This window comes from Mauremys reevesii, linkage group 7 (genome assembly GCF_016161935.1).
Source record: "Mauremys reevesii isolate NIE-2019 linkage group 7, ASM1616193v1, whole genome shotgun sequence".
Lineage (NCBI taxonomy): Eukaryota > Metazoa > Chordata > Testudines > Geoemydidae > Mauremys > Mauremys reevesii.
Window position 1 is genome coordinate 58,354,521 of NC_052629.1, and position 27,796 is coordinate 58,382,316.

Consider the following 27,796-nt stretch of genomic DNA (forward strand, 5'->3'; position numbering starts at 1 on the left):
CCAAAAGCTATTTTAAGAACTTCTGCTCTTGGGTTTTGCTTCAGGCTCAACTTAACTTTAATTTTACACTTTTACCATGTGTGTAAAAAAATAAAAGTTTTATTAATAGATAGCTATAGAAAATATTATTTTTGAACAGAGAAGGAGGATAAGATCATTTGGTCCTAGCCAATTTTACTGAAACTGTTAAAAAAAAATCAGTCTTGAAATCTGTCAGCTGTGGAGGTATTTTTTTTTGTGACATGGACACCTGACTGCTTGAACTGAGACCATCCACCCAGTTCACTGTGGACACCTAATTTGACCACCAAAATCCAGTTTCCCCCTTGTCTTTCATATGCATATAACGGCAGAAGACTATTTAGCCTGCAAGAGATTTGAAGTTAATCATAATCCTAATGATGCAGGGTAGCTAGAATGATGCAGAACATGTGTAAGGGATATATAGAACAGATATGCCTTGATTGATTAATAACTACTGATTCCTTCTGGCCCGTAACAATTAGAAAAGCTATTCATCTCTGTTTATTCCTAAAATAAGATCCACCTAGGAAGAGAAGAAAATGGCCTGCATCACATGAGACACTTTGTCTAAGGACCCACAGATCAGCCAAAGTCAGGAGTTCTCCCCAAGAATAGAAACTAAAATGGCTAAACGAGAGGATCATTAATCACCTAGACAGGAATCTCTCAGAATTTGCATATGGATAAAAGCTCTTTCTCTCTCCCAATCTAGCTAAAAAGTACTCCAGGTCTTGCACCCCAAATTAGAATCTGCACATTTGTTTGCCTTGTGAGTCAGATCAACATCCTTCTACATGTGGGAAATGTCTATTGTAAGTCCTAAATAAAGTGTACTTGTCTTAATATAAGAATGGCCATGCTGGGTCAGACCAATGGTCCATATCGTTCAGTATCCGGTCTTCGACAGTGGCCAATGCCAGTGCTTCATCTTCTGTTGTCCAGTCCCAGCATCTGGCAGGCAGAGGTTTAGGAACACCCAGAGCATGGGGTTGCACCACTGACCATATTGTCTAATAGCCAATGATGGACCTATATCCCCCATGAACTTCACTCATTCTTTTTTGAACCCATTTATAGTTTTGGCCTTCACAATCATAGAATCATAGAATATCAGGGTTGGGAGGGACCTCAGGAGGTCATCTAGTCCAACTCCCTGCTCAAAGCAGGACCAATTCCAAACTAAATCATTCCAGCCAGGGCTTTGTCAAGCCTGACCTTAAAAACCTCTAAGGAAGGAGATCCCACCACCTCTCTAGGTAACCCATTCCAGTGCTTCATCACCCTCCTAGTGAAAAAGTTTTCCTAATATCCAACCTAAACCTCCTCCACTGCAACAGCCTCTGGCAACAAGCCTTCCAAATTTAGAAGATTATAAGGATTGTGTTGGTTATCACTGTAAATAATTGCACTGTAGAAGTAATAGCAAAAGTGAAAGTAAGCCAGTACAGTCCGATACGTCGTGCCGGACTGGACCAGCTTCTCCGGTGGTGATTTAAAGGGCCTGGGGCTCCGGCCCCTGCGGGGAGCCCCAGGCCCTTTAAAGAGCCACCCAAGCCTGGCTGCCAGAGCTCCAGCGGTGCTTTAAAGGGTCCAAGGCTCCCCGCAGTGGCCGGAGCCTCTGGCCCTTTAAATCGCTGCCGGAGCCCCGGGGCTCCTGCAGCTGGGTTTGGGCGGTGATTTAAAGGGCCCGGTGCTCCTGCAACTGCAGGGAGCCCCGAGCCCTTTAAATCACCGCTGGAGCCCTGCCGCCGCTACCCCGCAGTGGCAGGTGCACCGGGCCCTTTAAATCCCTGCCCGAGCCTGGCTGCCCGGGGGTAGTGGCAGCAGGGCTCCCACGGTGATTTAAAGGGCCCGGAGCTCTGTGGCGGCCGGAGCCCCGGGCCCTTTAATTCATCCCTGAGCCCTGGGGGTCTCAGCTGCCTCTGCAGCTGGTAGCTCCAGGGTGATTTAAAGGCCCTGGGGCTCCGAGCCACAACCCCAGGGCCTTTAAATCGTGAAAGGCCACACCTCTTCCGGTTAAGGCCATGCCCCGGCTCAGGACTCCAGCATACCGGTAAGTCCTTTAAGTTACTTTTACCCCTGAGTAATAGGAATTGTCTGGCACTGGCACAAGGAAAAATAAATGTTAAAAGATACGAATGAAGCTATAAACTTTGGGATATTAAGATAAATTGCTTAAAAGGAGGGATCCCAACTGATAGTAGTGGCTAATAATGAAATATAATCCTTGAAATAGATCAGACTTAAAAAGCCTCTGATAAGAAAAGGATTGAAAAAAATCTGTCTACACTATTACCATCTACTGGATACCAATGGAAGCTGCAAAGAAACTGAAAACTCTAAAACCGGAGCACAGTCTTAGGGGGTGGGGGAGGGCGTGTGTGGAGGAGTCCCTCCTACAAGACCTGAAACTAGGTTATATAAACTGAAGTCACCATGTGCTCAAGAAAGTTGACTAGGAACAATGGCTGTGGGAAAGGCCCCTCCCCCCATCCCAGGGTGAACAGGATAAGAAGAGGTGAGATTTCATTTCAAAGACTACTCACTCCTCTCCTTTTGAATATAAATAACTAAACGTTATCTTGCTGAGTCTACCTTCTCTAGTGATACCTTAAGTAACCATATTTTAGATTTTAACTCCTTTATAAGTCCAAGCAAATTGGCCTAAGAAATACTGAAAACAATAACTTTAAGCAATTTGTTTTAATATTCTAAACTTGTCCCTTTGGGATTAATCTAGTCAAAGAGACGTAGCCATATGCTTCAAAGCTCCTTAAAGACAGGTATACCCATGGAAGTGTGATAAATGTATTAGGTACTAAAGAACTGGGAACTCATGATCATATGTACATGTAATAAGAAATCTTGGTAATTTGCATTGTTTCTTGATATAACTGCTAAGCCTCAACTCTAGTCTGTGATAATTGCTCTCAAAACTGTATTTGTGCATGTAGTACACACGGTTGCATTTACTTTTGAGTGGTGAACTGCTGATTGTATATTAATGCGGTTCTGGGTGAATTAATAAATTGTTGGTTGGTTAAGAATAAACAAGTGTACTGATTTGAGAAATACTGTTCAATTTAAAAGTTGACCTGAAACCCCCCCAGCATTAAAACTAGTAAGACTAACCACTCCCTACACTCAATAAAAAAGTGTCATTCTATTGGATTCAATTATATATTGCCAAACCGAGTTTGCTAGATTTCAGCTTTAAAAATCTAAATGACATCTTGGCAAATTCATAAATTGACCCCCTTTCATGCTTACACATGCATGCATCATGTTTATCTACTGCAGTTAAACAGCTCCTGTGTTTCACCTCTGAAGTGGCTGCATTATACTGGTGGGGTATTGAAAATGGAATATATGATTTGTTATATATTCCAAAGCTTAGTTTCCACAAATATGTCAAAGAAAATAAAGCTATTATATTTTCTATTTAGGCCTAAATTTTCAAACCTGGGAACTAAAATAAGGAACCAAAAACCTAAATACACAGCAACAGATTTTCTCGGGTACTTAGTGAGCACACACAAGCCTGAGTGAAATCATTGGGAGCTACAGATACTCAGCACCTTGGAATATCAAACAGTTATTATTTGGGAGCCTAACTTTAGACAGCCTGATCTGGAAAGAGTTGGTCTTTGTCTTCAGTGGAACACGTAGTTTTTTCCCTCGGGTTACAACAGGTTGTATGGGGAAATGGAAGAGAAGAGAAAAGAATGATCACTTAAGGACCAGGTGATTCAATTTTGTTATGCACGTCCAGAGAAGAAGCCAGTGATAATCACAGCCTATTCTAATTTTTTACAATACTCTTTATTTCCTGCCTTTGAAAATAAAAAGATGGGGAAGGCTATTCTGCAATCATCTGTTAGTTGGAACATTTACAAAACGAGCCATCGATCTGAATTCTTGTGGAGGGCATCTGGCCCTGTATCACTGCAGAAGAACACTATCTTTTAGCACTGTTCAGGACTGAAATTATAATGCCATCACTACCCCTACCATCTATAAATAACAGCTGCACTGGATTCAACAGGGTCACATGGAAAAGCTGACTGAGGATATATGTATGTGTGTGGGAGCACGCATTTGGAAACCAAGATTTAGTGTTCCAAATTTAGCTCTGGTCCATTCACTCCCTCTGGTCTGCAGAGAAGTACCGTTATTTATTTATTTATTTTCCAATCCAGCTCTTCCCTAGGAAGCTGCTGAGTACGATATTAACTGGGTATTGTGTAAAATCATATCATGTGCTGCTGTGCACACAGACCGCTCAGAAAGGCGGACAAGAATCAATTCCTGAGGCAGCTCTGTTAACCCTCCTGCCCCTCTAATTGACACAGTATCTCAACCACTGAAAAGGCGAATGGGCCTGACAGATGCAGATGAAGGAAAGGAGTGGGTGGCATAAAAGAGCAAGCATGCACAAGACAGCACAGAATGGATGCCACACAGTAAAACAATTTTGCAGTCTTGCACTGAACTGCAGTGTGTCTCCCCTCCTCCCTCCTGTGAATATTTCAGAAGCAGGATTAGGACAATGCAGAAATGAATAAAATTTGAATGAGTCAAGAAATCAGATCTTAAGACCAATTTCATATGGCAAAACTAGCTGTAGAAATGCAAAAGAACCAAATGATTTTATCTGCTTTGACTGCTTAAGTAATTCTACAGTATTAGCAACAAAGGTAGATAGGAAACCATTTCAGACAAGTTATACACGACTCCTCAGGGTTTCTCTTTGAAAATGTTTGGAATGGAAGCTGACATGGCCAATATAGAATGAAAAAAAATGTTTTCTTTATCTATCTGTAATAACCCCGAGTTGTTATCGGGAGGTAGATTTTGATCTTCGGAAGCAAAATCTGGGGGGAAAACACACACACAAAAAAAAGGATGTTCCCAAGGCTTCAGTTCTGTTATTTCTACAGAGCTGTTGTTATGTGTGGAGGTGTGGGGTTTTTTTTTTGTTTTTTTAAACATAAATATAAACACGGACAACCTTTCTGATATCTTAGTCTGCAGAAAATCAACAGCTCACATCACCACTGATCATTCTATTGTAATAGAAACTAAATATGTGAGACAATTCCATGGCATCTGGAGAAAAGGAAACAGAGAGGACAACAGAACACCAAGTATTCCTACATGACAATTTGGAGGATGCTATCCAAGAACATAAGATGGTGAATAACAGTTCCAATTTCTTCTTGATCAGCACAATTCTGGATTTGATCCTGCTCCTAGTGAAGTCAGTGGAAGTTCTGCAATTGACTTCAGTGGTAGCAGGACCAAGCCTTCTGTTACCTCTGTACAATGCCTACAGTTCTGATCCTTCTATGGGAATATACAGTCAGATGTCATGTTGCAAAAGACATTTCTATTCTTCAAATTAGAGAAAACTGTAATCTGCTGGCCTGACATTTTTTAACTTTAGTGATAAGATCATATAGGTTATGGAAAAAATGACTGAAATGGGGGTGGGAAAGGAAGAGAAAAGAGAGTGGAAGGTAAGAGCTCTATAAAAGTGGAGAAACACAGATTTTCACCAGTGTTTGGAGATAACACTCCAGTGAAGTTATCAACTGTCTATGGACTGTTGTGAGCATATATGGTCCTTTGCAAATACAAAAGACTTGGTCCCTATTCTGTGGAACTTGAAACAAACAAAATGCATGTGATAATAGTTCAAAACAAGATGGCTTGGACAAGGAATTTTCAAAGAGTCTAATGCAGGAAAGTTTCCTGGGGTGGTGGTGGGGTTATAAAAGGATTGAAAAGGAAGAGGGCTTTGGAGACAAGAAGTGGAAAACTCTTCCAAATGTCAGAGTCAGCTTGGAAAAGAGTGAAACTAGAGAAAGAAATGAAGAAAGCCTAAAGAGCAGAGAGGAAAATAAGGAATGAGAGTAGTAGGAAAGTAAAGTAGATACTATAGGCACTGGTGGAATGTTAAAGGTGAATGAAGGATATGTAACTAAACCTGTCAAAGTAATAAGAAATTAAAAGATTTCCTCCAACTTTTAGGTTTGCATTTTGTTTTGACAACTAGATCGAGAGGGCAGGGACAGGTGTTCCTACCTGGTAGAGTGGGCTCTGCCTCAGGAGACCTAGATACCATTTGACCCTCCCCTCTTCACTGTTTAAAGACAGAGCTGATTAGGCTCAATTGAGATATGTCCTCTTTTGAGCCATTCATCTAAGCTGATATGTTTCCTTACTCATGGAATAGAGGCCAGTAGTAAATATTAAATCTGCCAAAATGCAGCCATTGAGATAATAAAGGCACAAACCCCATTCTGTGCTCATCTTTTACAACCTAAACACACCTATACCATGAACCTGAAGTCTGGAGCTCCCAAATGTCTGGAATAATGCCCAGAAGCTGGATACTGCAGCCATTTACAAAAGAAAGTGGGAGAAACCGCTTCAAATATCTTGTGATTGACCTGGGGAAAGTGTTGTGCAATAGAATTACTCCTGCTCTTATTCCAGATGATCTGTTCCTTTTCAAAATAGCCAAGAATAAACTGTACACAGGCAATCTGCCCACGCTCCCATATTGGTGTAGTCTCATTAAAAGCGAAGAGCAGGGCTGACACCTAGATTCTTCTTGATGACGACATCAGGAACATGTATCTGCACATGTACAAGCATCTATTACATGTGGGTGGAATGGGATCAATGCAGAATACCAGCTGAAGTTCAAGTACCTGCCATTCAAAGTCTAAGAATTAAAATGAGAAAAGCAGTTGTTATGTTATTATGGTACAGTCACTGTGGTTTAAATGTTGCAATGGACAGAAGACTAGTATCAAAATTACCTTCCTGCACAACATACCTTCTCTCCCTGAGTCTTGAGTCGTCATCTGCTCATACTACTGACAAAAGCCTTGCAGGGTCAAAACCATCAAGGAAGAAGAAGATACATTTTGTTCTCTCTCCTGCATTATCAACAAAATTATCAACTAAGTTCTAGCTGCAAAATCTGTATTGCTAGAAATGACAGAAGAAGGAGAAGGAACATCTTGATTTCAGGTTCCAGTGTGACTTTGCAGGACTGGACAGCTGGGAAAAAATAACCTCTGACTTATAAACAAGGGACAACTGAGGTGGAAGATACTGAGGACAATAAGGTGCCCATCTAACTCCTTTTTAAGGTGATCAACACTTCAGCAAGGCTGGGACAGTGTCCGCTTCTACTTTTGCACACCACTCATCATAGTGGGACCAGAATCCAAACTGGGGCTCTTGGTATTACCATAATAAAAATATTAAATATCAATAATACTGTGGAATATTTTCAAATTAGGAAAAATATCAGGATTAAGAGGGCCGTATTCAATTCTGCTAATACTCAGCATCTCTCTTTTATTGTTCTGTAATATTTATACTGCAGCGGTGTCCCAAATTAGGTACTTTCCAAACAGAGGAATGCACAATGCCTCTGTCAAAGAGCATGTAGTCCAACAGATATATATGTACATAAAGCACTTTTCATCTTTAAGTCACCTGATGAACACTCGCTAAGCTGCACCTAACCTGTGAAGCATGCATCATCCTAATTTTACAAAGGGAGAAACGGAGGCAGCAAGGTTATCCCTTAGGAAAATGGCCAGAGGGCTGTGCTGTAGGGACTAGTTAATTTCATGGGGGGGTATGGTGAGAACCCCACAATGGACACAGCACCAGGGAGAAACGAGGTCTGTGGCTGCTAAATGGCGGTTCTGGAGCAGGACTCCTGCCTACAATCTGTTTGGTCACATTCTGCTGACGGGAACCATGCTGTCTCCCTAGTTGGGTAAGAGTGGACATGAGGGGTACAAGGGAGAGCTAGAGCTTGGCCATGCATATAGGGGAGGAAGCTTCAAATTTCTATAGCAGGGCCATGGAAAGAAGGGAGGGAACTGTGCTGGAGGATGATTATGCTTCAAACTCAGTATCTCAGTGTCAGTTACTGAGGACAAGCATATTTGATTGTAGCATCCTAAAAGGCAGACATTGCTTAAATCAGCATCAGAGCTCGAATAAAGACTCAAACTCCTTTGAGGTCTGTGCTGAGATTACTGGACCACACTAAATTGTTTTTAACGTCTTGCACTATCACTGGGAGAGATCCTCAGCTGGTTGAAATGGGCGTAACATCATTAACTTCAATGCTATTCCATTTGACTCCAATGGAGTTATCCAGCTGAGGATCTGGCCCCTCTGTTTCTTTGGCGCAATTTAAAATATATGGACTGATAATTATATGGGATAAAAGAGAAAGATATAGAAGAAACTGAACCCTGTATGGCACAATGAGTTCTGCAAAGGCAGATGGAAGCATCACACATGTAATATTTCTATTTCATAAAGGAATAATTGTAAAAATGTTCCTAGTATGATAAATAAAGGCTGGGACACCAACCTTCCTTAATGGGTGGGATTCTAGGAATACCCTGAAATTAATGGAGGTTAGTGCATGTTCTTGGTATAATGTATAGACTTAGTTATACATTTTAATCAATACCAATAAAGATCAAAGGCTATTCTGGTTTTAGCCCTAGAAAGTAAGTCAGGTACATTAAAAAAAAGGAGGAGAGGCTGAGGAACAGGCTCTAGCAATCAACAATATAAAATGAAGTAGGCTAGTTCACTGAAGTATACATGAAAGGCAGCACCTCAGGAGGCCTGAACTTAAAGCTTTCATAAAGTACAGAATAAAGCTCATGCTATTAAACTCTGGAATAAACTAATATAGAAAAGTAGGATATGTTTAAGGAAGCATTAGAATGGCAGTAGCATAAATTCATCCTGGTAAAATCTAGGAATAAAAAAGGATAGCAGGACGCAACATGGCTAAGCCAAGATGGACCTGTGTAAATTAAAAGGAATGCATAGAAAGGGTACAAAGGACTTGGTATAAGGGAAAACTGGAAGAATGATATGGTCTACAGCCCGTAAAACTGGAGATGACATGATGAAATAAAATTAACATTCTAAATAAGAGAACATCTTAGCTAGCTAAATGGTTCCTAAAGAACAGACAATAGACAAATAGTGGATTTTTTTTTTTTAAAGAAAAGAACTGGCCCTTTGAGGACTAAGATGAGGAAGAAACTGAAGATATGAAGAATAGTCATTAAGCGAGAACAGTGACTCTCTTTATAAATGGAGAACACTTGCCTAAGTCAAGGGTAAGGCGTTTAGGCAAGGAGATGAGAAACTATTATAACAAGAGATGACAGAGATATTAACAAACAAAGCTAGAAGTTTTAAAAACTGATAAAACTTAATGTTTATAGAGCTGACGTTGCACACAGAAGTCTACAAGACATGGGGTCACTACTAGAGAAATCTTTGCTCATATGTGAAGCTATAATGAATCAGCCAATTAGTTAAAAAAAAACAGGAGTACTTGTGGCACCTTAAAGACTAACAAATTTATTTTAGCATGAGCTTTCGTGAGCTAAAGCTCACTTCTTCGGATGCATAGAATGGAACACACAGACAGGAGATATTTATACATACAGAGAACATGAAAAGGTGGAAGTATGCATACCAACAGGCAGAGTCTAATCAATTGAGATGAGCTATCGTTAGCAGGAGGAAAAAAACTTTTTGAAGTGATAATTAAGATGGCCCATAGAAGGTGTGAGGAGAACTTAACATAGGGAAATAGATTCAATTGGTGTAATGACCCAACCATTCCCAGTCTTTGTTTAGACCACAGTTAATAGTATCTAGTTTGCATATTAATTCAAGTTCAGCAGTCTCTCTTTGGAGTCTGTTTTTGAAGTTTTTTTGTTGCAAAATTGCCACCTTCAAGTCTGTCACTGAGTGGTTAGAAAGGTTGAAGTGTTCTCCCACTGGTTTTTGAATGTTATGATTCCTGATGTCAGATTTGTGTCCATTTATTCTTTTGCGTAGAGACTGTCCGGTTTGGCCAATGTACATGGCAGAGGGGCATTGCTGGCACATGATGGCATATATCACGTTGGTAGATGTGCAGGTGTACGAGCCCCTGATGGTGTGTCTGATGTGATTAGGTCCTGTGATGGTGTCACTTGAATGGATATGTGGACAGAGCTGGCATCGGGCTTTATTGCAAGGATAGGTTCCTGGGTTAGTGTTTATGTTGTATGGTGTGCGGTTGCTGGTGAGTATTTGCTTCAGGTTGGGAGGCTGTCTATAAGCGAGGACTGGCCTGTCTCCCAAGATCTGTGAGAGTGAGGGATCATCTTTAAGGATAGGTTGTAAATCTTTGATGATGCGCTGGAGAGGTTTTAGTTGGGGGCTGTAGGTGATGGCTAGTGGTGTTCTGTTATTTTCTTTTTTAGGCCTGTCCTGTAGTAGGTGGCTTCTGGGTACTCTTCTGGCTCTGTCAATCTGTTTTTTCACTTCAGCAGGTGGGTATTGTAGGTTTAAGAATGCTTGATAGAGATCTTGTAGGTGTTTATCTCTGTCCGAGGGATTGGAGCAAATACGGTTGTATCTTAGAGCTTTGCTGTAGACAATGGATCGTGTGGTGTGTCCGGGATGGAAGCTGGAGGCATGTAAGTAAGTATAGCGGTCAGTGGGTTTCCGGTATAGGGTGGTATTTATGTGACCATCGTTTATTAGCACAGTAGTGTCTAGGAAATGGACCGCTTGTGTGGATTGGTCTAGGCTGAGGTTGATGGTGGGATGGAAATTGTTAAAATCTCGGTGGAATTCCTCGAGGGCTTCTTTTCCATGAGTCCAGATGATGAAGATGTCATCAATGTAGCGCAAGTAGAGTAGGGGTGTTAGGGAACGAGAGTTAAGGAAGCGTTGTTCTAAGTCAGCCATAAAGATGTTGGCATACTGAGGGGCCATGCGGGTACCCATAGCAGTGCCACTGACTTGAAGATATATATTGTCCCCAAATGTGAAATAGTTGTGGGTGAGGACAAAGTCACAAAGTTCAGCCACCAGGTTAGCCGTGATATTATCGGGGATACTGTTCCTGATGGCTTGTAGTCCATCTTCGTGTGGAATGTTAGTGTAGAGGGCTTCCACATCCATAGTGGCCAGAATGGTGTTTTCTGGAAGATCACTGATGGATTGTAGTTTCCTCAGGAAGTCAGTGGTGTCTCGAAGATAGCTGGGAGTGCTGGTAGCATAGGGCCTGAGGAGAGAGTCCACATAGCCAGACAATCCTGCTGTTAAAGTACCAATGCTTGAGATGATGGCGCGTCCAGGATTTCCAGGTTTATGGATCTTGGGTAGCAAATAGAATACACCTGGTCGGGGTTCCAGGCATGTGTCTGTATAGATCTGTTCCTGTGCTTTCTCAGGGAGTTTTTTGAGCAGATGGTGTAGTTTCTTTTGGTAATCATCAGTGGGATCAGAGGGTAATGGCTTGTAGAATGTGGAGTTAGAGAGTTGCCTGGCAGCCTCTTGTTCATATTCCGACCTATTCATGATGACGACAGCACCTCCTTTGTCAGCCTGTTTGATTATGATGTCAGAGTTGTTCTTGAGGCTGTTGATGGCATTGTGTTCAGCACGGCTTAGGTTATGGGGCAAGTGATGTTGCTTTTCCACAATTTCAGCCCGTGCACGGTGACGGAAGCAATCTATGTAGAAGTCTAGTCTGTTGTTTCGACCCTCTGGAGGAGTCCACGCAGAATCCTTTTTATTATAGCGGTGGTAGGAAGGATTCTGTGGGTTAGTATGTAGTTCAATAAGTCCAGTTTTCTTCATCGATAAGTGGCCAAACTTGATGCTTCAGAGGAACGAGAAAATATTTCAAACATGTTTACTTATTCAGTTGTATTTTCCAGGAATTCCCAACTCCTGTGGTGCACAGTTGAAGCCCGGACAAATGAGCTTTGATTATAATTTTCTATGCACACAGAACTAGAAATATAACTGGTCACAAAATCAGGTAAGTTAAACCTAAATTCTAAATAGAGTCTTGAAATATATTAAAAATTCCTTTTTAAGTGGATCATGAAGCAGTTGCTTCTAGAATTATTTTTATCAGTGAATGAATTTTATCAGTTTAATTGTAGTCCTGTTTGATGATGTACTGGAATCTTTTTGATCTACTAGAGTTTATATATTCCATTCAGGCAAAAACCAGACAGATAAAAAGTGCTACTATAACTACAAAAATGCACAAGTGATCTACCAGATAACCAGAAGTGGGTGGTCAAAAGAAATCACTATAAGTAAGTGAAAGGACTAAATTAGAAATCTGCTTAGCTCTTTGGAGCAGGGAATGTGTCTTTGCCTGTGTTTTCATGCTTAGCACAATGGGGATGCTCAGCTGGGGTTGTTTAGCATGAACACTAAACAAATAATAAGTAACAGTGATAAATATTATAATCTCAGGAAAGCAGTGTATCTGTGATGGCATTTGTTATAGTAGAGATATTACAGTGATAATATCTGGTGCTATCAGGTAAAAGATATGGTGATCTTGCATAAATTATGACAGTTCACAATGCAGTCTACATTGCTACAGAAAACTTGTAAAATCCAATGGTGCCCTGAATGAGCTCACAAACTACACCATGGGAACCCAGCAATTTTGGCATGGCATGCTGAATAGTGTCTGAAGCCTTACATAACTCAATATTTAACTCTTAAGATCACAAAAATTAAAATCAAAAGCAAGTCAAAAGTGGCAAGGGGAACAAGCCGCAAGCCACAAACAGTTTAAGTAGGAAAGAGCAGACAAGAATGCATCAGGTGCATCAGTTCTGAGAGCCAGTCCCATTTTTCTATGTGAAACCATGTGGCTGCTGGCTACAGAAGTTCGGCATTTGACTGCAGTTAACTTAGTGCCCGAGTCAAAACAAGCTGAGCTGTATATTTAAATAAGTGGTTTGGCTGTTGGCAACAAAAGGAGAATACATATTAAAGTTTCAAAAGAACATTCATTAATTGGGAGGTAAAGCAAGAAATGAGAAACAATCTAGTCAGCTACAAGAGAACTTTAGATAATTATGTCACCTAGCTCAGATGGTACATGCAATTGGAGAAGGTAAATATATATCTGGGAACTATATGTCAAAAGAGAAGACAGGTCAGTGGACAAAGCACTAACAAGAAATGACCTGAAAGCACAGTGGGTAAAAGCATGATTTCCATGTGCTTAAAACAAGCATATTGTGACAAAGCACAAGTAACAGAAGGGGAATGTTTGGTTTATGTTATGGTTAGATTTTGCAAACAATGATACCACTTGCTTGGGAAACTTTCCTTTTTACCCCTACCAAGGAGGAATGTTCAAGCCCTGCAGCAGGAGTTCATTACTACGCTGTATAAAAAATTCCGTAGACATTCAGTTCCACAGGACACTGTTGATTAGCATGTTATACACTTTGAGGCAATGTAACAATTAGGAAAACAGTTCAAATATTTCAAAAGAGAAATGCTACTATTGCTTCTAGAGTTGTTTCTCAGTGAAAAGTAACGAGTCAGGTGAACTAAATAGTTCTACTACTGAAGATGATAAATGTGATCTAGGCAAATATTTTATATTGCAAAACCTGCTTCCCAAACAAATTGGGAGACATTGCCCAGTTAGAACCCTGGAAGCAAACAAGATTTCTATATAGCTCGTTCACAAAATATGAGAGAAAAAGTCACCACAAGGGGCCGTTGAAGCACCAATAGTGTCAATCAGTTCTTGAGACCTACAGTAGATGTGTTTCTAGACAAACTAGCCTTCCCCTCCAAAATCTCCTACCCTTGCCACTTCCTCTCCCCCAGACTCCCAACCCCAGTTCCCTAGATTCCCCTCCTTGTCTCTCTTTACTTCTTTTCCTTCTCCCAGTCCGGATTTTGTCCTCGCTGAGTCCAACTCAAGTGGCTTCCTCCTGCCTGCTGCCTGAATGCCAGCAGGGGGAGTTGAGACCACAGGAGAGACAAGCTCCCTGCTCTCAGTTGTGGTTGGTACCTGTCCTTCGGCCCAGAGCAGCAGGAACCGTTCAGCTTTGCCTGGGTAGCCCTACACATCACTCTGTGGGGATGGCACATACCAAGTCCTGTTACACACAGGAGCTGTGAAGGGATGGAGCAGGCAAAGGGCTTGTCTACACTGGCACTTTACAGTGCTGCAACTTTCTCGCTCAGCACTGTTACGTGCCAGTATAGACAGTGCACCAGCACTGGGAACCTTGCTCCCAATGCTGGTAGCTATGCCCCTCGTGGAGGTGGGTTTTTTAAGAGCTCTCTCCCAGCGCTCTGCCGCGACTACACAAGCCACATTAAAGCACTCCTGCGGCAGCACTTTGATGTTGCCAGTGTAGACAAGCCCTAAGTCACTCTGTGGGGATGAGTCATGCATTGTCTGGTCAACACTAGGAGCTGGGAGAGGCTTGACATGCTCAAGTGTGGCCAGAATCTTTGGAGCTTTAGTTGCTAAAATCGAAGTAGTTGCTACTGAGCCTCTGCAAAATGCATTCTTTCAAAGACATGATTAGCCAAATTTGGGGAGATTTTCAAGGAGATGGCCAAATGCGCACACCTCTCACAAAAGGCCACCTCCTGCCCAATTTCAAGTCCCTGATTCAAAGCATGGGGTGTTAGAGCTGTTCCAAAAAAAAAAAAAAAAAAATCACCAGTTTTTGTTTTTTAACAAAACAATGTATTTTTGTCCCAGCTTTGTTCACAGAAATGGCTGGACCGTTTTGGCTGAAATTCATATATAAGCCTGAGGTAGACACTCATCATATAAAATTTCAACCCAAATGGTTAAAGTTTGGCAAAAGTCTAAGAAACTGAAATTAGGGTCTAATAATAGGAAGTGACAGGATACCTTAACAGGCAGGGCCTACCAGCCCTATCTGCAAAATAAATATATGAATTGAATGCTCAGATTTTACCATTGCACCATGCAAGACTAAAATGATGCAGACGATCTTTTGTCAAAAGCTTCAAACCAAAGAAAGCTTGATGAAATTTCCCTCTGTAACTGCTAATGTCATTTGGGTATGAAAATTCAGCCTAAAGCATATGGCATAAAGCACTGATACAGCTTACAATATGATGATTTATTTTGGTCAGGTCAGCCTTTTCCTGCCTACATGAAAAAACTGGCAATGAACAGTGTATAGGAAGAACACACACACACACACACACACACACAGAGGATTTAGTTTCCTAAGCAACACACACACACAGGATTTAGTTTCCTAAGCAATGAAACTCTTCTACTATAGGATGATTTTTTAACAAGGTGAAGTTATTATTCCAAAAAAACCCGTTCAAATATGTTCTTTCTAGACTCATTCCCCCCACCTTTCCCCGCACTGGTGAAATGGAGAATAACTTGAATTCAGGAAGTCTAAAAGCCCCATTTTTCTTACAGGCTGTGACATTTAGTACCACTATCAGCCACCCTCAAGGGTGCCAGAGTCACTGAACTTTTTCTTAATGTGAATTTAGTGGCTCATGAAAGGTTCTGGAGTGACAATCTTGAGAGACTAAGGCCCTCTATTTAACCACAGAAAAGTTACAACACAGAGAACACACATGAGCTTTTCTACACGGCCCACCAATATCCCCTTACCTAGAAGAACCCTGCATTTTGGGAGGGAGGGCACTTCAGTCCAATGCCCATTTAATCACTGGTCTCTTTATTGAGACTACAATGTGAGTGCCAATTGTAATGGTAATTTAGGAGGTGCAGACACCTGTTCACTAGCAACTGGAGTGATATCAATGGCTATTTGAAAGAAAGCATAAAATCGCTGTCAGAGGTCAACTACTTGAATTAACTCTCTCCTTTATGAGAGAAGGGGGAGAAACTTCAAATTGCTTGGTGGGGTTTTGTTTTTTGATCAGGAGCTCAGATCCTCCAGAGAAGAGTGGATATAAGTAACAAGATAGATTAGAGATCTTAAAGTTACAGATAATGATGTTAAAGGTGTCTTTTTTTCTTGTAGAACAGTTCATTCTTTTAAAGTGGCATAAACTGTTTAGGTGCAATTTTTTCAGCTTTAACAAATACTTTTATTATTCCTTTTTCAAGAAGTGCTTTCTAATCTTCACAACTGTACTTTGCAAATGAATGGGATACTGAAAACCAGTTGGCCGAAGCCTACAAAACTGCAACAAAGTCAATAAATACATTGACCCCTCCCCCACCCAAAACAGCACTCACTGAAAGAATCATTTAAGGGCTTCCCCATGTAGTTAGAGGAGATTGTGGGCTGGGAAAGCTAAGATGCAGAAAAACAAATTCAAACTTGGAATAAGCAGGAAGGTGCAATTCCACTGAAGTCAGGTATGAATTTGCCCCACAGGCTAAAAATCAACATTTTCTAATGTGGCCTCTGATTTTAGATATCCAAACTCAGATGCGCAGGGCCATATTTTCAGAGGCACTAAGTACCTATAGCAAATTAACTGACTTCTGTTAATTCTGGATGGAACCAGAAGTGGAGACAATAACATTTTGTGAGAATGGCTGTTCTTGCATTATTTACAACTCTGCCAAGAGGCAGCAATAACTGGGGAACAATAGTCTGGAGACCCAATTGCCTCTGACTTCCTGTGCAGTCATGAGCCAGCCACTTGGCCACACTATGCCATAGTTTCTCTGTCTGAAATAGACAGATATTTGAAATTTACTTTGGTGCAATACAAGAATAACTAGCATTATCATAGCTGTGAAGTACTAACAAGCTCATTATGTGAGACAACCTGTTCTCACAAGGTACCACATTCCAGGGTGCCATCCAGACCAGTAAGGGGCTATGTCATGCTTGCCCTGCAACCTGGGGTGCCTCACACAGCTGTGCTGCTGTAGCTCCCACCTGGGCCTCTCACAAATAGTCTGCCAGCATACAGGTCACACCCTGAGTATCTGTGTACAGTCACATCCCTGATCCAGCAGCTCTGACCCCTGCAACCCTGTCAGCAAACATCAGCCACACTCTGGCTTCCAGCTGTCTTGGTTACTGTTTGCAGGGTGACCCCAACACACTCCCAGTCTCAAATTTTCCCCAAAAAACATTTGTTCTGCACTGTCCAGCCCTCTCTTGGATAGTTTAGATATATTAGATCTGTTGCCTCTCTAATGGGATCAATATACAACAGTCTGCTACCTTAAACAGAGTTATCCAGTGTTGTGAATTTGGGGTAAGTTTTAATTAAAGAATAGAACAAGTTTATTTAACTACGAGGAGATACGTTTTAAGTGAGTACAAGTAAAAGGCATTAGAGTCAGAAATACTTACAAGAGAAATAAAGTCGATTAATCAGATTAATCTGTCGATTAATCAGAGTTAACTCACGCGATTAACTCAAAAAATTAATCATGATTAAAAAAATTAATCGTGATTAATCAAACTGTTAAACAATAGAATACCAATTGAAATTTATAAAATATTTTGGATGTTATTCTACATTTTCATATATTGTAGTCTGTGTTTCAATTGAAATCAAAGTGTATATTATTTTTAATTACAAATATTTTCACTGTAAAAATGATAAAAGAAATAGTATTTTTCAATTCACCTCATACAATTACTGTAGTGCAATCTCTATCGTGAAAGTGCAACTTATAAATGAAGTTCTTTTTTGTTACATAACTGCACTCAAAAACAAGACAATGTAAAACTTCAGAACCTACAAGTCCACTGAGTCCTATTTCTTGTTCAGCCAATCACTAAGACAAACAAGCGTGTTTACATTTACAGGAGATAATGCTGCCCTCTTCTTATTTACATCACGAGAAAGTGAGAACAGGCATTTGCATGGCATGTTTGTAGCCAGCACTGCAAGGTATTTACTTGCCAGATATGCTAAATATTCGTATGCCCCTTCATGCTTCGATCACCATTTCAGAGGACATGCTTCCATGCTGATGACACTCGTTAAAAAAATAATGTGTTAATTACATTTATGACTGAACTCGTTAGGGGAGAATTGTATGTCCTCTGCTCTGTTATACCCGCATTCTGCCATATATTTCATGGTATAGCAGTCTCAGATGATGACCCAGCACGTTGTTCATTTTAAGAACACTTTCACTGCAGAATTCACAAAACGCAAAGAAGTTACCAATGTGAGATTTCTAAAGATAGCTACAACACTCGACCCAAGGTTTAAGAAGCTGAAGTGCCTTCCAAAATCTGAGAAGGACGGGGTTTGGAGAATGCTTGGAAACTACAGAACCCAAACCACCAAAAAAGAAAATCAACCTTCTGCTGGTGGCATCTGACTCAGATAATAAAAATGAACATGCGTCGGTCTGCACTGCTTCGGATTGTTATCGAGCAGAAACTGCCATCATCATGGACATGTGAAGGGACAAATGAATCTTTAGCGCACCTGGCACGTAAATATCTTGCGACACCAGCTATACAATACCATGAGAATGCCTGTTCTCACTTTCAGGTGACATTGTAAACAAGAAGTGGACAACATTATCTCCTACAAATGTAAACAAACTTGCTTGTCTGTGCAATTGGCTGAACAAGAAGTAGGACTGAGTGGACTTGCAGGCTCTAAACTTTTACATTGTTTTATTTTTGAATGCAGTTTTTTTGTACATAATTCTACATTTGTAAGTTCAACCTTCATGATAAAGAGATTGCACTACAGTAATTGTATTAGGTGAACTGAAAAATACTATTTATTTTGTTTTTTACAGTGCAAATACGTATAATCAAAAATAAATACAAAGTGAGCACTGTACAATTTGTAGTCTGTGTTGTAATTGAAATCAATAGATTTGAAAATGTAGAAAACATCCAAAAATATTTAAATAAATGGTATTCTATTATTGTTGAACAGTGAGATTAATCGCACAATTAATCGCTATTAATTTTTTTAATCATTTGACAGCCCTAAAATAAAGATAAAATGCTCCCTAGGACTAAAACCTAACAAGCTAGACTTGGTTCAAGATAAAATTCTTACCACATGCTCCCAAATTTCAGGTCAGGATCTCTCCCAAAGTCAAATGGACTGGTTTCTTTTGTGTTCTTAGGTGAAAGAGAGAGATGGTATTTTTGTCCCTTACTTTTATAGTTCAGTCACCCTTTAAAATGCATTTTCCCGAGGGTTACCCCAAGATAAAGTTCATTCATGCTATGAGGATGAAGACAAGGAGTCTGGTGGTAAAAGAGGTTTCATGCTGTTGTTAGCTAAGATGTAGATCTGTTTGCTCTTGCCTTCCTTCCTTGCCATAGAATGGCCACTTGACAGGTTGTTGCCCATCAACATTGAGGACACCTGGCTAGAGGCATTAGCTTGTCCTTTGTCTTTGAGAAACTGGTCTACCCACTGCCCAGACTTCTCTGGTAAACACACTTAAGTCATGATTGGAGCTTATGTTCATAACTTTGCATATAATGTTGCTACATATATTTCACCATGATATTACTGACCCGTATGTTATTCACTTTCAAACAATACCGCTCAAGGCTTATTTGTACAAGGCTCAAGGCTTATTTGTACAAGGATTATTACAATACAGGGGTCCACTCAGTGTCACCAAATACCTGTCAGGATCTCAGCTGCCTCCGGGCACAGCTCCATTGCAACAGCAACACAGTGGCTGGTCAATGCGTTCCACACCCATAATTGTGCCAGACCTGCTTCCTATCTGGCAGTTGCTCCAACCTTTGACTACTCTGCTCCAGCCCTAGTCCCTGCCTACCTCTCAACTCCTGATTCTTGGCTCTGACCTCTGCCTTGTCTCCTAACCATGACTCTGGTTCTGCCCTTTGGTTCTGTTCTGGCTCCTGGATCGAATCATAGATTATTAGGGTTGGAAGGGACCTCAGGAGATCATCTAGTCCAACCCCCTGCTCAAAGCAGGATCAATCCCCAAATCCCTAAGTGGCCCCCTCAAGGATTGAACTCACAACCCTGGGTTTAGCAGGCCAATGCTCAAACCACTGAGCTATCCCTCCCCTCGTATAGGTCCTGACCACGCCTCTCATTCTGCCCTCTGATTCTGCTTCGAACATGAGGCCAGACTCCTGCTCTGACCATTAAGTCTCACTGTGATGTGTGACAGTATGCAGCTCAAAAGAGGATAATCCAAGTAGTTGGTTCGCAGCTAGGGGGTCACATACTGGCATGGCAATCATCCAGCTCAAAAGATATGGTGTAAGCACCAAAGCACTTCAGGCACTGTGTCATGTTGCAGGATCATGAATGGCTAAAAAACTCCAATTCTTGAGCAATAACCCTTGTCACAAATAGTGCAGGCATAAGGCACAGGGTCATCAGATGAAGCCACCATACTACCAGAGCCTGAGGGCTGCTGTGCTTTCCTCTTTCCTTTCCTCTCTCTCAAGCACCTTTCTTCATCCTCTTTGACTCCCTGGCACAGTACACTTTCCGGCGTGACCTGTTGCTACCCATATCTTTCCAGCTTGTGGTGTCAATGTTGGAAATTTTCAAGTGCCTCTTCCAAATGTCCTTGAACCTGAAACCTGAACTTGGGGTCACATACCATGAAAGAGTTTCCCCTACTGCTAAATGGGAGATGAATACCAGATAGATCCTGGCTCTACGGGAGGATGGTCCCAGTATGAGAAAGTTTCAGAGCCAATGATTTAAGGTAAAGATAAACATAAGATCGACTGGACACTTACCCTGTTGAATCCTCAGACCTATTTAAGTCCATCTGTTATTATGAAAACAAGTTTTGTAGGCGTACCTGGGGAGAAAAACCCTAGCTACATAGCTTTGTCTGCTTGTCCAGAAAGACAACCTAGTTTGCTCACAAGAGAAACTATTCATGGATAGAAAAGGCAGTGCATAATTTGTAAGTGTTTCCAGGGTGTTTCCACCCCCCCTAAGATTCCCTTTTCCTAGAAACAGCATGAGCCAGACAGAGCTTTGCTCCCCACTACTAGTCTTGACTATTTTAGGTCTTGTATGAGTGAATCGTGAAGAGCTCTAGACACAAAGTTCAGTTTAAGTAACTGCCAAGATGGAAAGCACTCATTACTGGTTTAAAAGCACCCTTTGTGTGAATGACTACAGTAAGGAATGTTGAATTAAAAAAAAAAAAAAGCCCACACATGCAAAATGAACAGAGTCCATCTATCCAATTCAGCATAAACAGCCAGCAGACACTACTTTCTCCTTTATCCGCTTTCTCAAGCTGACCTTGTTGATCCACTAGACCGTGAGTCAGTGCACTGTATTTATAACAGAGAGCGCCAGCAGACAGCTGACTTCTACTAGAATGTCAGCAAAACGCCAGCTTTTCCTTTGCCTTCAAGACTCCCTTCTGACCGCCATGCAATTAGAGCTTCAGGAATCGAACATTTTAAAGGTTTGCTCAAGGAGTGCCAATCAATTAATACTTAGTACTATAGACAATTACAGTATCATAGAAGAGCTCCAAGAAGAAAAGGAAGGTTTTGTATTGCAGTTCAAACCCAGTGACACCCATCAGTTTACAATTATATACTATAAATCAGTGGTTCTCAAACTGGGGGTCGGGACCCCTCGGGGGTTGCGAGGTTATTACATTGAGGGTCACGAGCTGTCAGCCTCCACCCCAAACCCCGCTTTGCCTCCAGCATTTATAATGGTGTTAAATATATAAAAAGGTGTTTTTAATTTATAAGGGGGGGTCACACTCAGAGGCTTGCTATGTGAAAGGGATCACCAGTGCAAAAGTTTGAGAACCACTGCTATAAATAATTTACATTCTGTATTGGCAACAATCTGATTATTATGCTTTAGACTGAAATGCAGTATCAACAAGTTTTCCCCTTCTCCTCATGTAGAGTCTGGTATGTACACTTAGCAGGACATTTGATCTAAATCCTCCCTTTAAAAACAAGAAGCAGCAGAGGTGTTAGGGGTCATCCTGGGAATTTCAGACCAGTAGACCTTGCTTCGGTGCCAGGGAAACCGGTTGAAATGGTAATTAAAAATACAAGAATAAAACAACCAGATGATTAGCATATGAGAGAGATAAACTACTAGAATTCTTTGAGTATGTCAGCAACATGTCAATCAGAACATGCTCAGATAATTTGGGTTGGTACTATTTAGTTTAGAAAGCAGATGGATAAGAGGGGGCAGAGAAGTATACAAAATAATGAACTGTCCAGAAAAAGGAAGTTGGGCACTCCTGTTTCCCCTTTCACATAATCCAAAATGCTAGTGTGTGGAACTAACGTATATCACTGATGCCAAGAGCACAGCAGAATTCAAAAGATGATTAAGCACTTATGTGAATAATGAGCACGTCTCCAGTGACGTTAGAAAGGACAAAAAATAGGGACATAAGAGGCCATTGGCATTGGCATTAGCCAACCACTAACTTGCTGGGGCCCTTATAGCGATCCCAGTGTGTGTGCGCATGTGTGCACACATTCTGACTGTGGGGTGGTGTCTGTAGTTTTTAAGAACTTAAAGCATGAAAGAGAACAAATCATACCATTTTATCCATTTGATGAAACATGGAATACCACGGGAGTTCAGACCCATCAAACTAATGTTAGTTAATATTTTACTTTGATTTTCACCTCCACAACGAAAGTAGCATGTCTAAATCGCTTGTATGACTAAGAGCTATAAAGGACAACAAATCAAATCAGAGGATCAGAAAAAACACGATTAGCAAATCAAGGGTCAGAAAAAATAACTGCATTATATAAGACCGTTGCCTGTACAGTGTACTGGACGGGTGCATTTCAAAGCAAGCTGTTCATTCCAGGCAGAGTGTACATCAAGACAATTATTTGTTTTCATTTCTCCAGTGTTTAATCACCATAAAAATGTAACTCTGTGCCTTACATTTCTGATGAAGCTCATAAAAAAATAATAGAAAGAGACGAAGGGAACATGATGTGAGGTGATATTACGTCCAGATGACAAGACGACAATTGCAAGCCTTGTATGCCCATCACAAATAGTAACACTCACTTCATTTTTAAAGGGAAGGCAGGTATCATTTTGAAACTAGAAACTGAATTATAAAATACACAGCAAAAGTTGTTAACCATGACGACAGAAGTATATGCACTGGTCAAATACACTGATTTTATTTGTTAGGTTCTTTATAGTTTAGTTTTTGGGAGACACAAATATAGGAGAAGAAAAACTCTTGTGGTGACATCCCAACTTCATTGAAGTCTATGGCAAAACTTCCATTGACTTCAGTGGGGCCAGGATTTCACCCCTTTGGATGAGATTCTGATTGTGCAGCCCAGAACTCATTCTCTAAGGTGGCTTTAAGCCAACTGCATCCTCTTGATCCTGGAATGCTCTACAGCCCCCAGCATAATTAAGGTAACTTATGGGTCCACGGTGCTACCCAGAATCATTGCAGATCTGTGTGTTGGGGCCCTGCCCCTGCCCCTGAAACTTCCTTGCAGAATTTCCTGGGTCAGGGTTTGCAAGGGGATCATTGGAAGTTTCTATCAGTTCTGTTATCTTCTGATGAAAGACTGGCTAGTAACTTAGGCTACGTCTACACAACTGTGGTAAGTTGACCTATGCTACGCAATTCCAGCTACGTGAATATGTACCTTAGGTCGAGTTACCGTGAGGTCTACACCGCATGTGTGTGGGGGGGTGTCCTTACCCTACTCTTCTTGTCGGGGATAGAGTACAGGGATCGACTGGAGAGCATCTGGAGAGTGTTGATCCCTGCCATACTGTAGACCTGCCCTTATTTACATATCAGTGATGAGCGAAGATACTCCTTTCACAATACTCCTAACTTACAGCAACCTAATACAATAGGTGGGCTTGCTGTACTTTTTCCAGCATACTTAAACTATACTACTCTTGCAATACTGTGCTAAATCAGAGCTGCAGAGTTACTGTTTACCTTCACAGCAGCAGGCCTGCACATAAGAGTACACTGAAAATGTTATTATTTCCTCCTGAAATAAAAGTGCCAACACATAAATCTCAACAACATCAGATGAAAATCAGTCACATAGAATATACGTTAGAACTGAACTTAAATCATAGGACTTAACCTGTTTCAATGAAGGGATTTAACTCAACTGTAGAAGGGAGATTGTTAGATTTCTTATTTATTCCCTCTCTGTGACATTCAGATCAAATCTGATCAGTTTACAAAACAAAAGCTGATTCTTACAACTGTTCTGCAATCTTGCCCTGGGATTTCAAAACTCAACTGTGTTTTTTGCTCATTAATATCACTGCGAGCGGAAAAAAAAGTTAGAATTTAGTTGGTGATTCATGAGGATAAAACCCAGTTCACTTTCCAAAGCTGTGTATTTTATCTTCAAGGCTAACAGTAGTAAAGCAACTAGATAAGAACCCAAAAGAGAACAGCTAAGAAGAACTGGAAGAGGCTGTTTTCAGTTAGTGACTTTTCTGACTAAAAATTACAGTTTAAAGTTTCAAGCATTAGATCTAATAATAGTACAGAAACATTTCTGAAACGAAAAGAGTTACCTTCACGAGTGGAGAAAATGGCATGTTTAAAATGATCTGCCCTATCTCCTCTAACATTTTGACACACTTCTGATACACATTAAGTACATTTTGTATACTTCCACAGTAAATCTTGCAATTGTTTTTGGATTTCTTGCTGTATTGTACTTGTCTACACAATTACATCTCTGGCTGATGTTTTGCTACTGTAATTATATGTAATTCCCTGTGTGTTTATGAGTGGTGCTTATAATGCTATTGTTTTCTAAAGCACTATTAAAAAAAAAGAATAAGTATTTACCTCAGTGAGTTTGTACCCCTCATAAAAATTAAATTAAATTGAACGAAAACTTGTTGTACTGATCCCTATGATGAACAGACTGACTGGGGCTGTCTACTAAACCGATCAGCAGCATTCTTGAATCATATTAGTAAGCAATATAACAAGCCACTAAGCTTAAAAGGGATGGAATTATAAATACTAATGAATCGTAAGAAGACAGATAGCAACTGAGATTACAATTTGATGAAAACTACCCTTCCATTAACAAGGACAATGAAAGAAAATGTACAGCACATACTAATTCAGTCCCCTCGCAAACTGGTGCTCTGCAAGACTACTTAGAGTGTCAAGATTAATCATTTGATTCTGGTTCAGAATCATGCCTCTGCTTATGTCATTTTGCTTTTCACATCTGTCCTAACTATTATATACCTGTTTATTTAAAGAAAAGAGCATATGGCACTGGAGAGACTCAAATAGCAAATGCAGACTAATGGGTACAGCTGTGATGCAGAGAAGTCGCTCAGGTACATTCACCCATCTGTCGACGCAGACCTAGCATAACATCGGGCAGCCCCCTCCAGCAAAAAAGAACAGTTCTGAAAATTGGAAGGTTTCTTAAACTGTAGTTCGAATTGTATTCACCTTTCACATTTTAATTCAACAAAGGTTTTGTTTTCAGACTAAAATGACAATAAAAGACTCATTGTTTCCATTAAGTATTAACATGTGCAGCAAAAAGAGACATTTGGATACCTTATTATGGGCATGATTCCCACCTCATCTGCACCGGTACACAGTTGCTTTGATTTATGGATTTATTCCTGATCTGCACTGGAATAAGTGTGATCCAAATCTGGTGCTATCTGTTCCATAGTTGCGCATATTGGTGATTACCCATGTACGTGCGTGTCCTCTTGACTTCAACCATCATGACTGTGGTTTTGTGGGTGTTCCATTGTTCATTTAGCTGTGATTATTTTGGAATCAGATTGCTAGCAGAACCCTTTTTATATAGTGCAAATAGACTGGGTTACAGATTTACTGCATCAAACAATTTTCTTCGCTATATTTATTCGCTTAAATGTTGCTTTTCTCTATTTCCCTATTTATTTTGTATTGTTTTCTTGCTGTGTTTTAAATACATTTTAATGGAGCAGAAAACATCTTGTGTTGATTTTTCTGATGGAAGTAAAGTATTACTAACAAAAAATGATTAAAGATTTACATACAATCTTCCTCTCTCCTGCTGACACACACAACCTTACTTTAGTGAAGAGGAATCTGCATGCACAAAGATCCCCGTGACTTCGTGGGACTATGTGTGGGGATAAGGGCACTGCAGGGTCAGGATTCAGTACCAGTCCTGCACTGAATTCCATTTGCTTTCAGCCCATTGCAGGATTGGTGCTTTAGCTTTTGTCCGCTTTAGTGAAAACAGAAACTCCTAACATTCATTCATGGGAAAGGAAAGATGGGATGCAATTTACAAAACCACGGAAGATTTAAAATAAAACAAAAACATAAAACAAACCACTGATCATTTCAGGAGTACTCAAACTGGGAGTCAGGACTCCTCAGGGGGTCAGCAAGGGTATTCCATGGGGGTCGCGAGCTGTCAGTCTCCACCCCAAACCCCGCTTTGCCTCCAGCATTTATAATGGTGTTAAATATATTAAAACATGTTTTTAATTTATAAGGGAAGAGGGGACGGTCTCACAGAGAGGCTTCCTATGTGAAAGGGGTCACCTGTACAAAAGTTTGGGAACTACTGGATTATTTGATTTTGTTTTACTCCAAGATGTTACTTTGAATAAATTATGCCCAAATAAAAACACAGAATTAATTTTCAGAAGGAAAAAAATACTGAAAGCAAACTTGCTAAGATAAAAATGGTTTGAATCTGCAAGTTTATATTGTTGCTGCATACAGGAGAAGTTGAGCACAGCTCAAACAATGCATGATTGGGTTTACTGCAGATAAACGGATTAGCTACGCTGAAAGTAGACTCCTTGATAGGAAGAATTCTAGTCCTATCTGGTACAGTAGGCTGGTCAATCACTAGATTAATATTTAATGGCTTGGATTCACTTAACTGTAACATCAATAGTATATTATTGCTGAATTAACAAGGAATTAAAAAAAAAAGTAAACGTGATATTCCAGGCAGAGATTATAAAATGCTAGAAATAATGATCATGCTTAATTGGACCTCCTGAATCTGGAGAGAGGTTCTACCAAAGATTAAATACAAACAACTGATATTTACTAATCATTACAAGATAAGTAAAAGGTACATGATTACATTTTCTAGACAATGAAGCCAACAAAGAAAATGGGCAAGAAGAAATGTTGATCTTTACAAAGATCTTTCAAATATATATTTTTTTAAACACAGTCAAAGACAGTCTGGAAAAATGGACCACATGAATTTTGGTCTAAAAGGCATTACTGCATTTCTATTCATTTACTAAAGCTCCATAGATGTGGTTTAGACCAGTGTTTCTCAAGCTGCAAGTATGTCTTGCCCTCATAAGCATCCATTTCTTCCAAGAGATGGGTCTAAGTGTGGGAATGCAGAGAAAGCACAGGTAGTACGGGGTATATGTGAAAGCATTTTCACTCAGGGCTACAGCAATGCATATTTGCTTGAAACCTGACTTAGTTTTCAGTATAGTTATCAAAGGAAACTCAGTCCAGGTTGGCCAAAGAGCAAGAAGAGATTGAATGACCTAGGGTCAAGTCTTGAGTGACTACAAATTCAGATAAAGAGAATGTGAAACTCACTAGTTACAATCATTAGCAGAGCCAAGCCTGTTTCTGCTGAGTTCTGTTAAGAATTTTTTTGTGGTTCTTTGAACCAGAAACTTGAAGTGAAACTTAGGGTGGGATCAAATCCATCCAAACTGAAACCTCCAAATTATGCTCAGCTCTACTAGGACTCATCTTAAATGTGACCTGCAAAAGGAAAAAAAAAAGTTGTTTTTTTTTAATGCTTCTTTATAATGTCAGGAAGGGAGAACAAGAACAAGTCTGAGAAGCTACTCTAATGTAGTTAAATCACTTCAAATCTACAGATCTTTGCTTTATCTCTTGACAAAATTGCAGACTATTCAGTTTTAC

At 40.4% G+C, this 27,796-nt stretch overlaps 1 protein-coding gene and 1 long non-coding RNA gene across 20 annotated transcripts in view; one reads left to right on the forward strand and one right to left on the reverse strand.

The window, feature by feature from the left end:
- ZMIZ1 (zinc finger MIZ-type containing 1) overlaps window positions 1-27,796 on the reverse strand; it is a 486,685-nt gene that overhangs the window by 74,956 nt on the left and 383,933 nt on the right. The gene's annotated exons all lie outside the window — the stretch shown is intronic.
- LOC120409358 lies at window positions 11,644-25,796 on the forward strand. 2 transcript variants are annotated; one of them, XR_005601263.1, is made up of 4 exons: window positions 11,644-11,703; window positions 11,820-11,923; window positions 12,111-12,209; window positions 25,120-25,796. It is a non-coding gene; the product is annotated as an uncharacterized LOC120409358 (long non-coding RNA). The 2 variants fall into 2 exon arrangements; XR_005601264.1 differs by lacking the exon at window positions 12,111-12,209.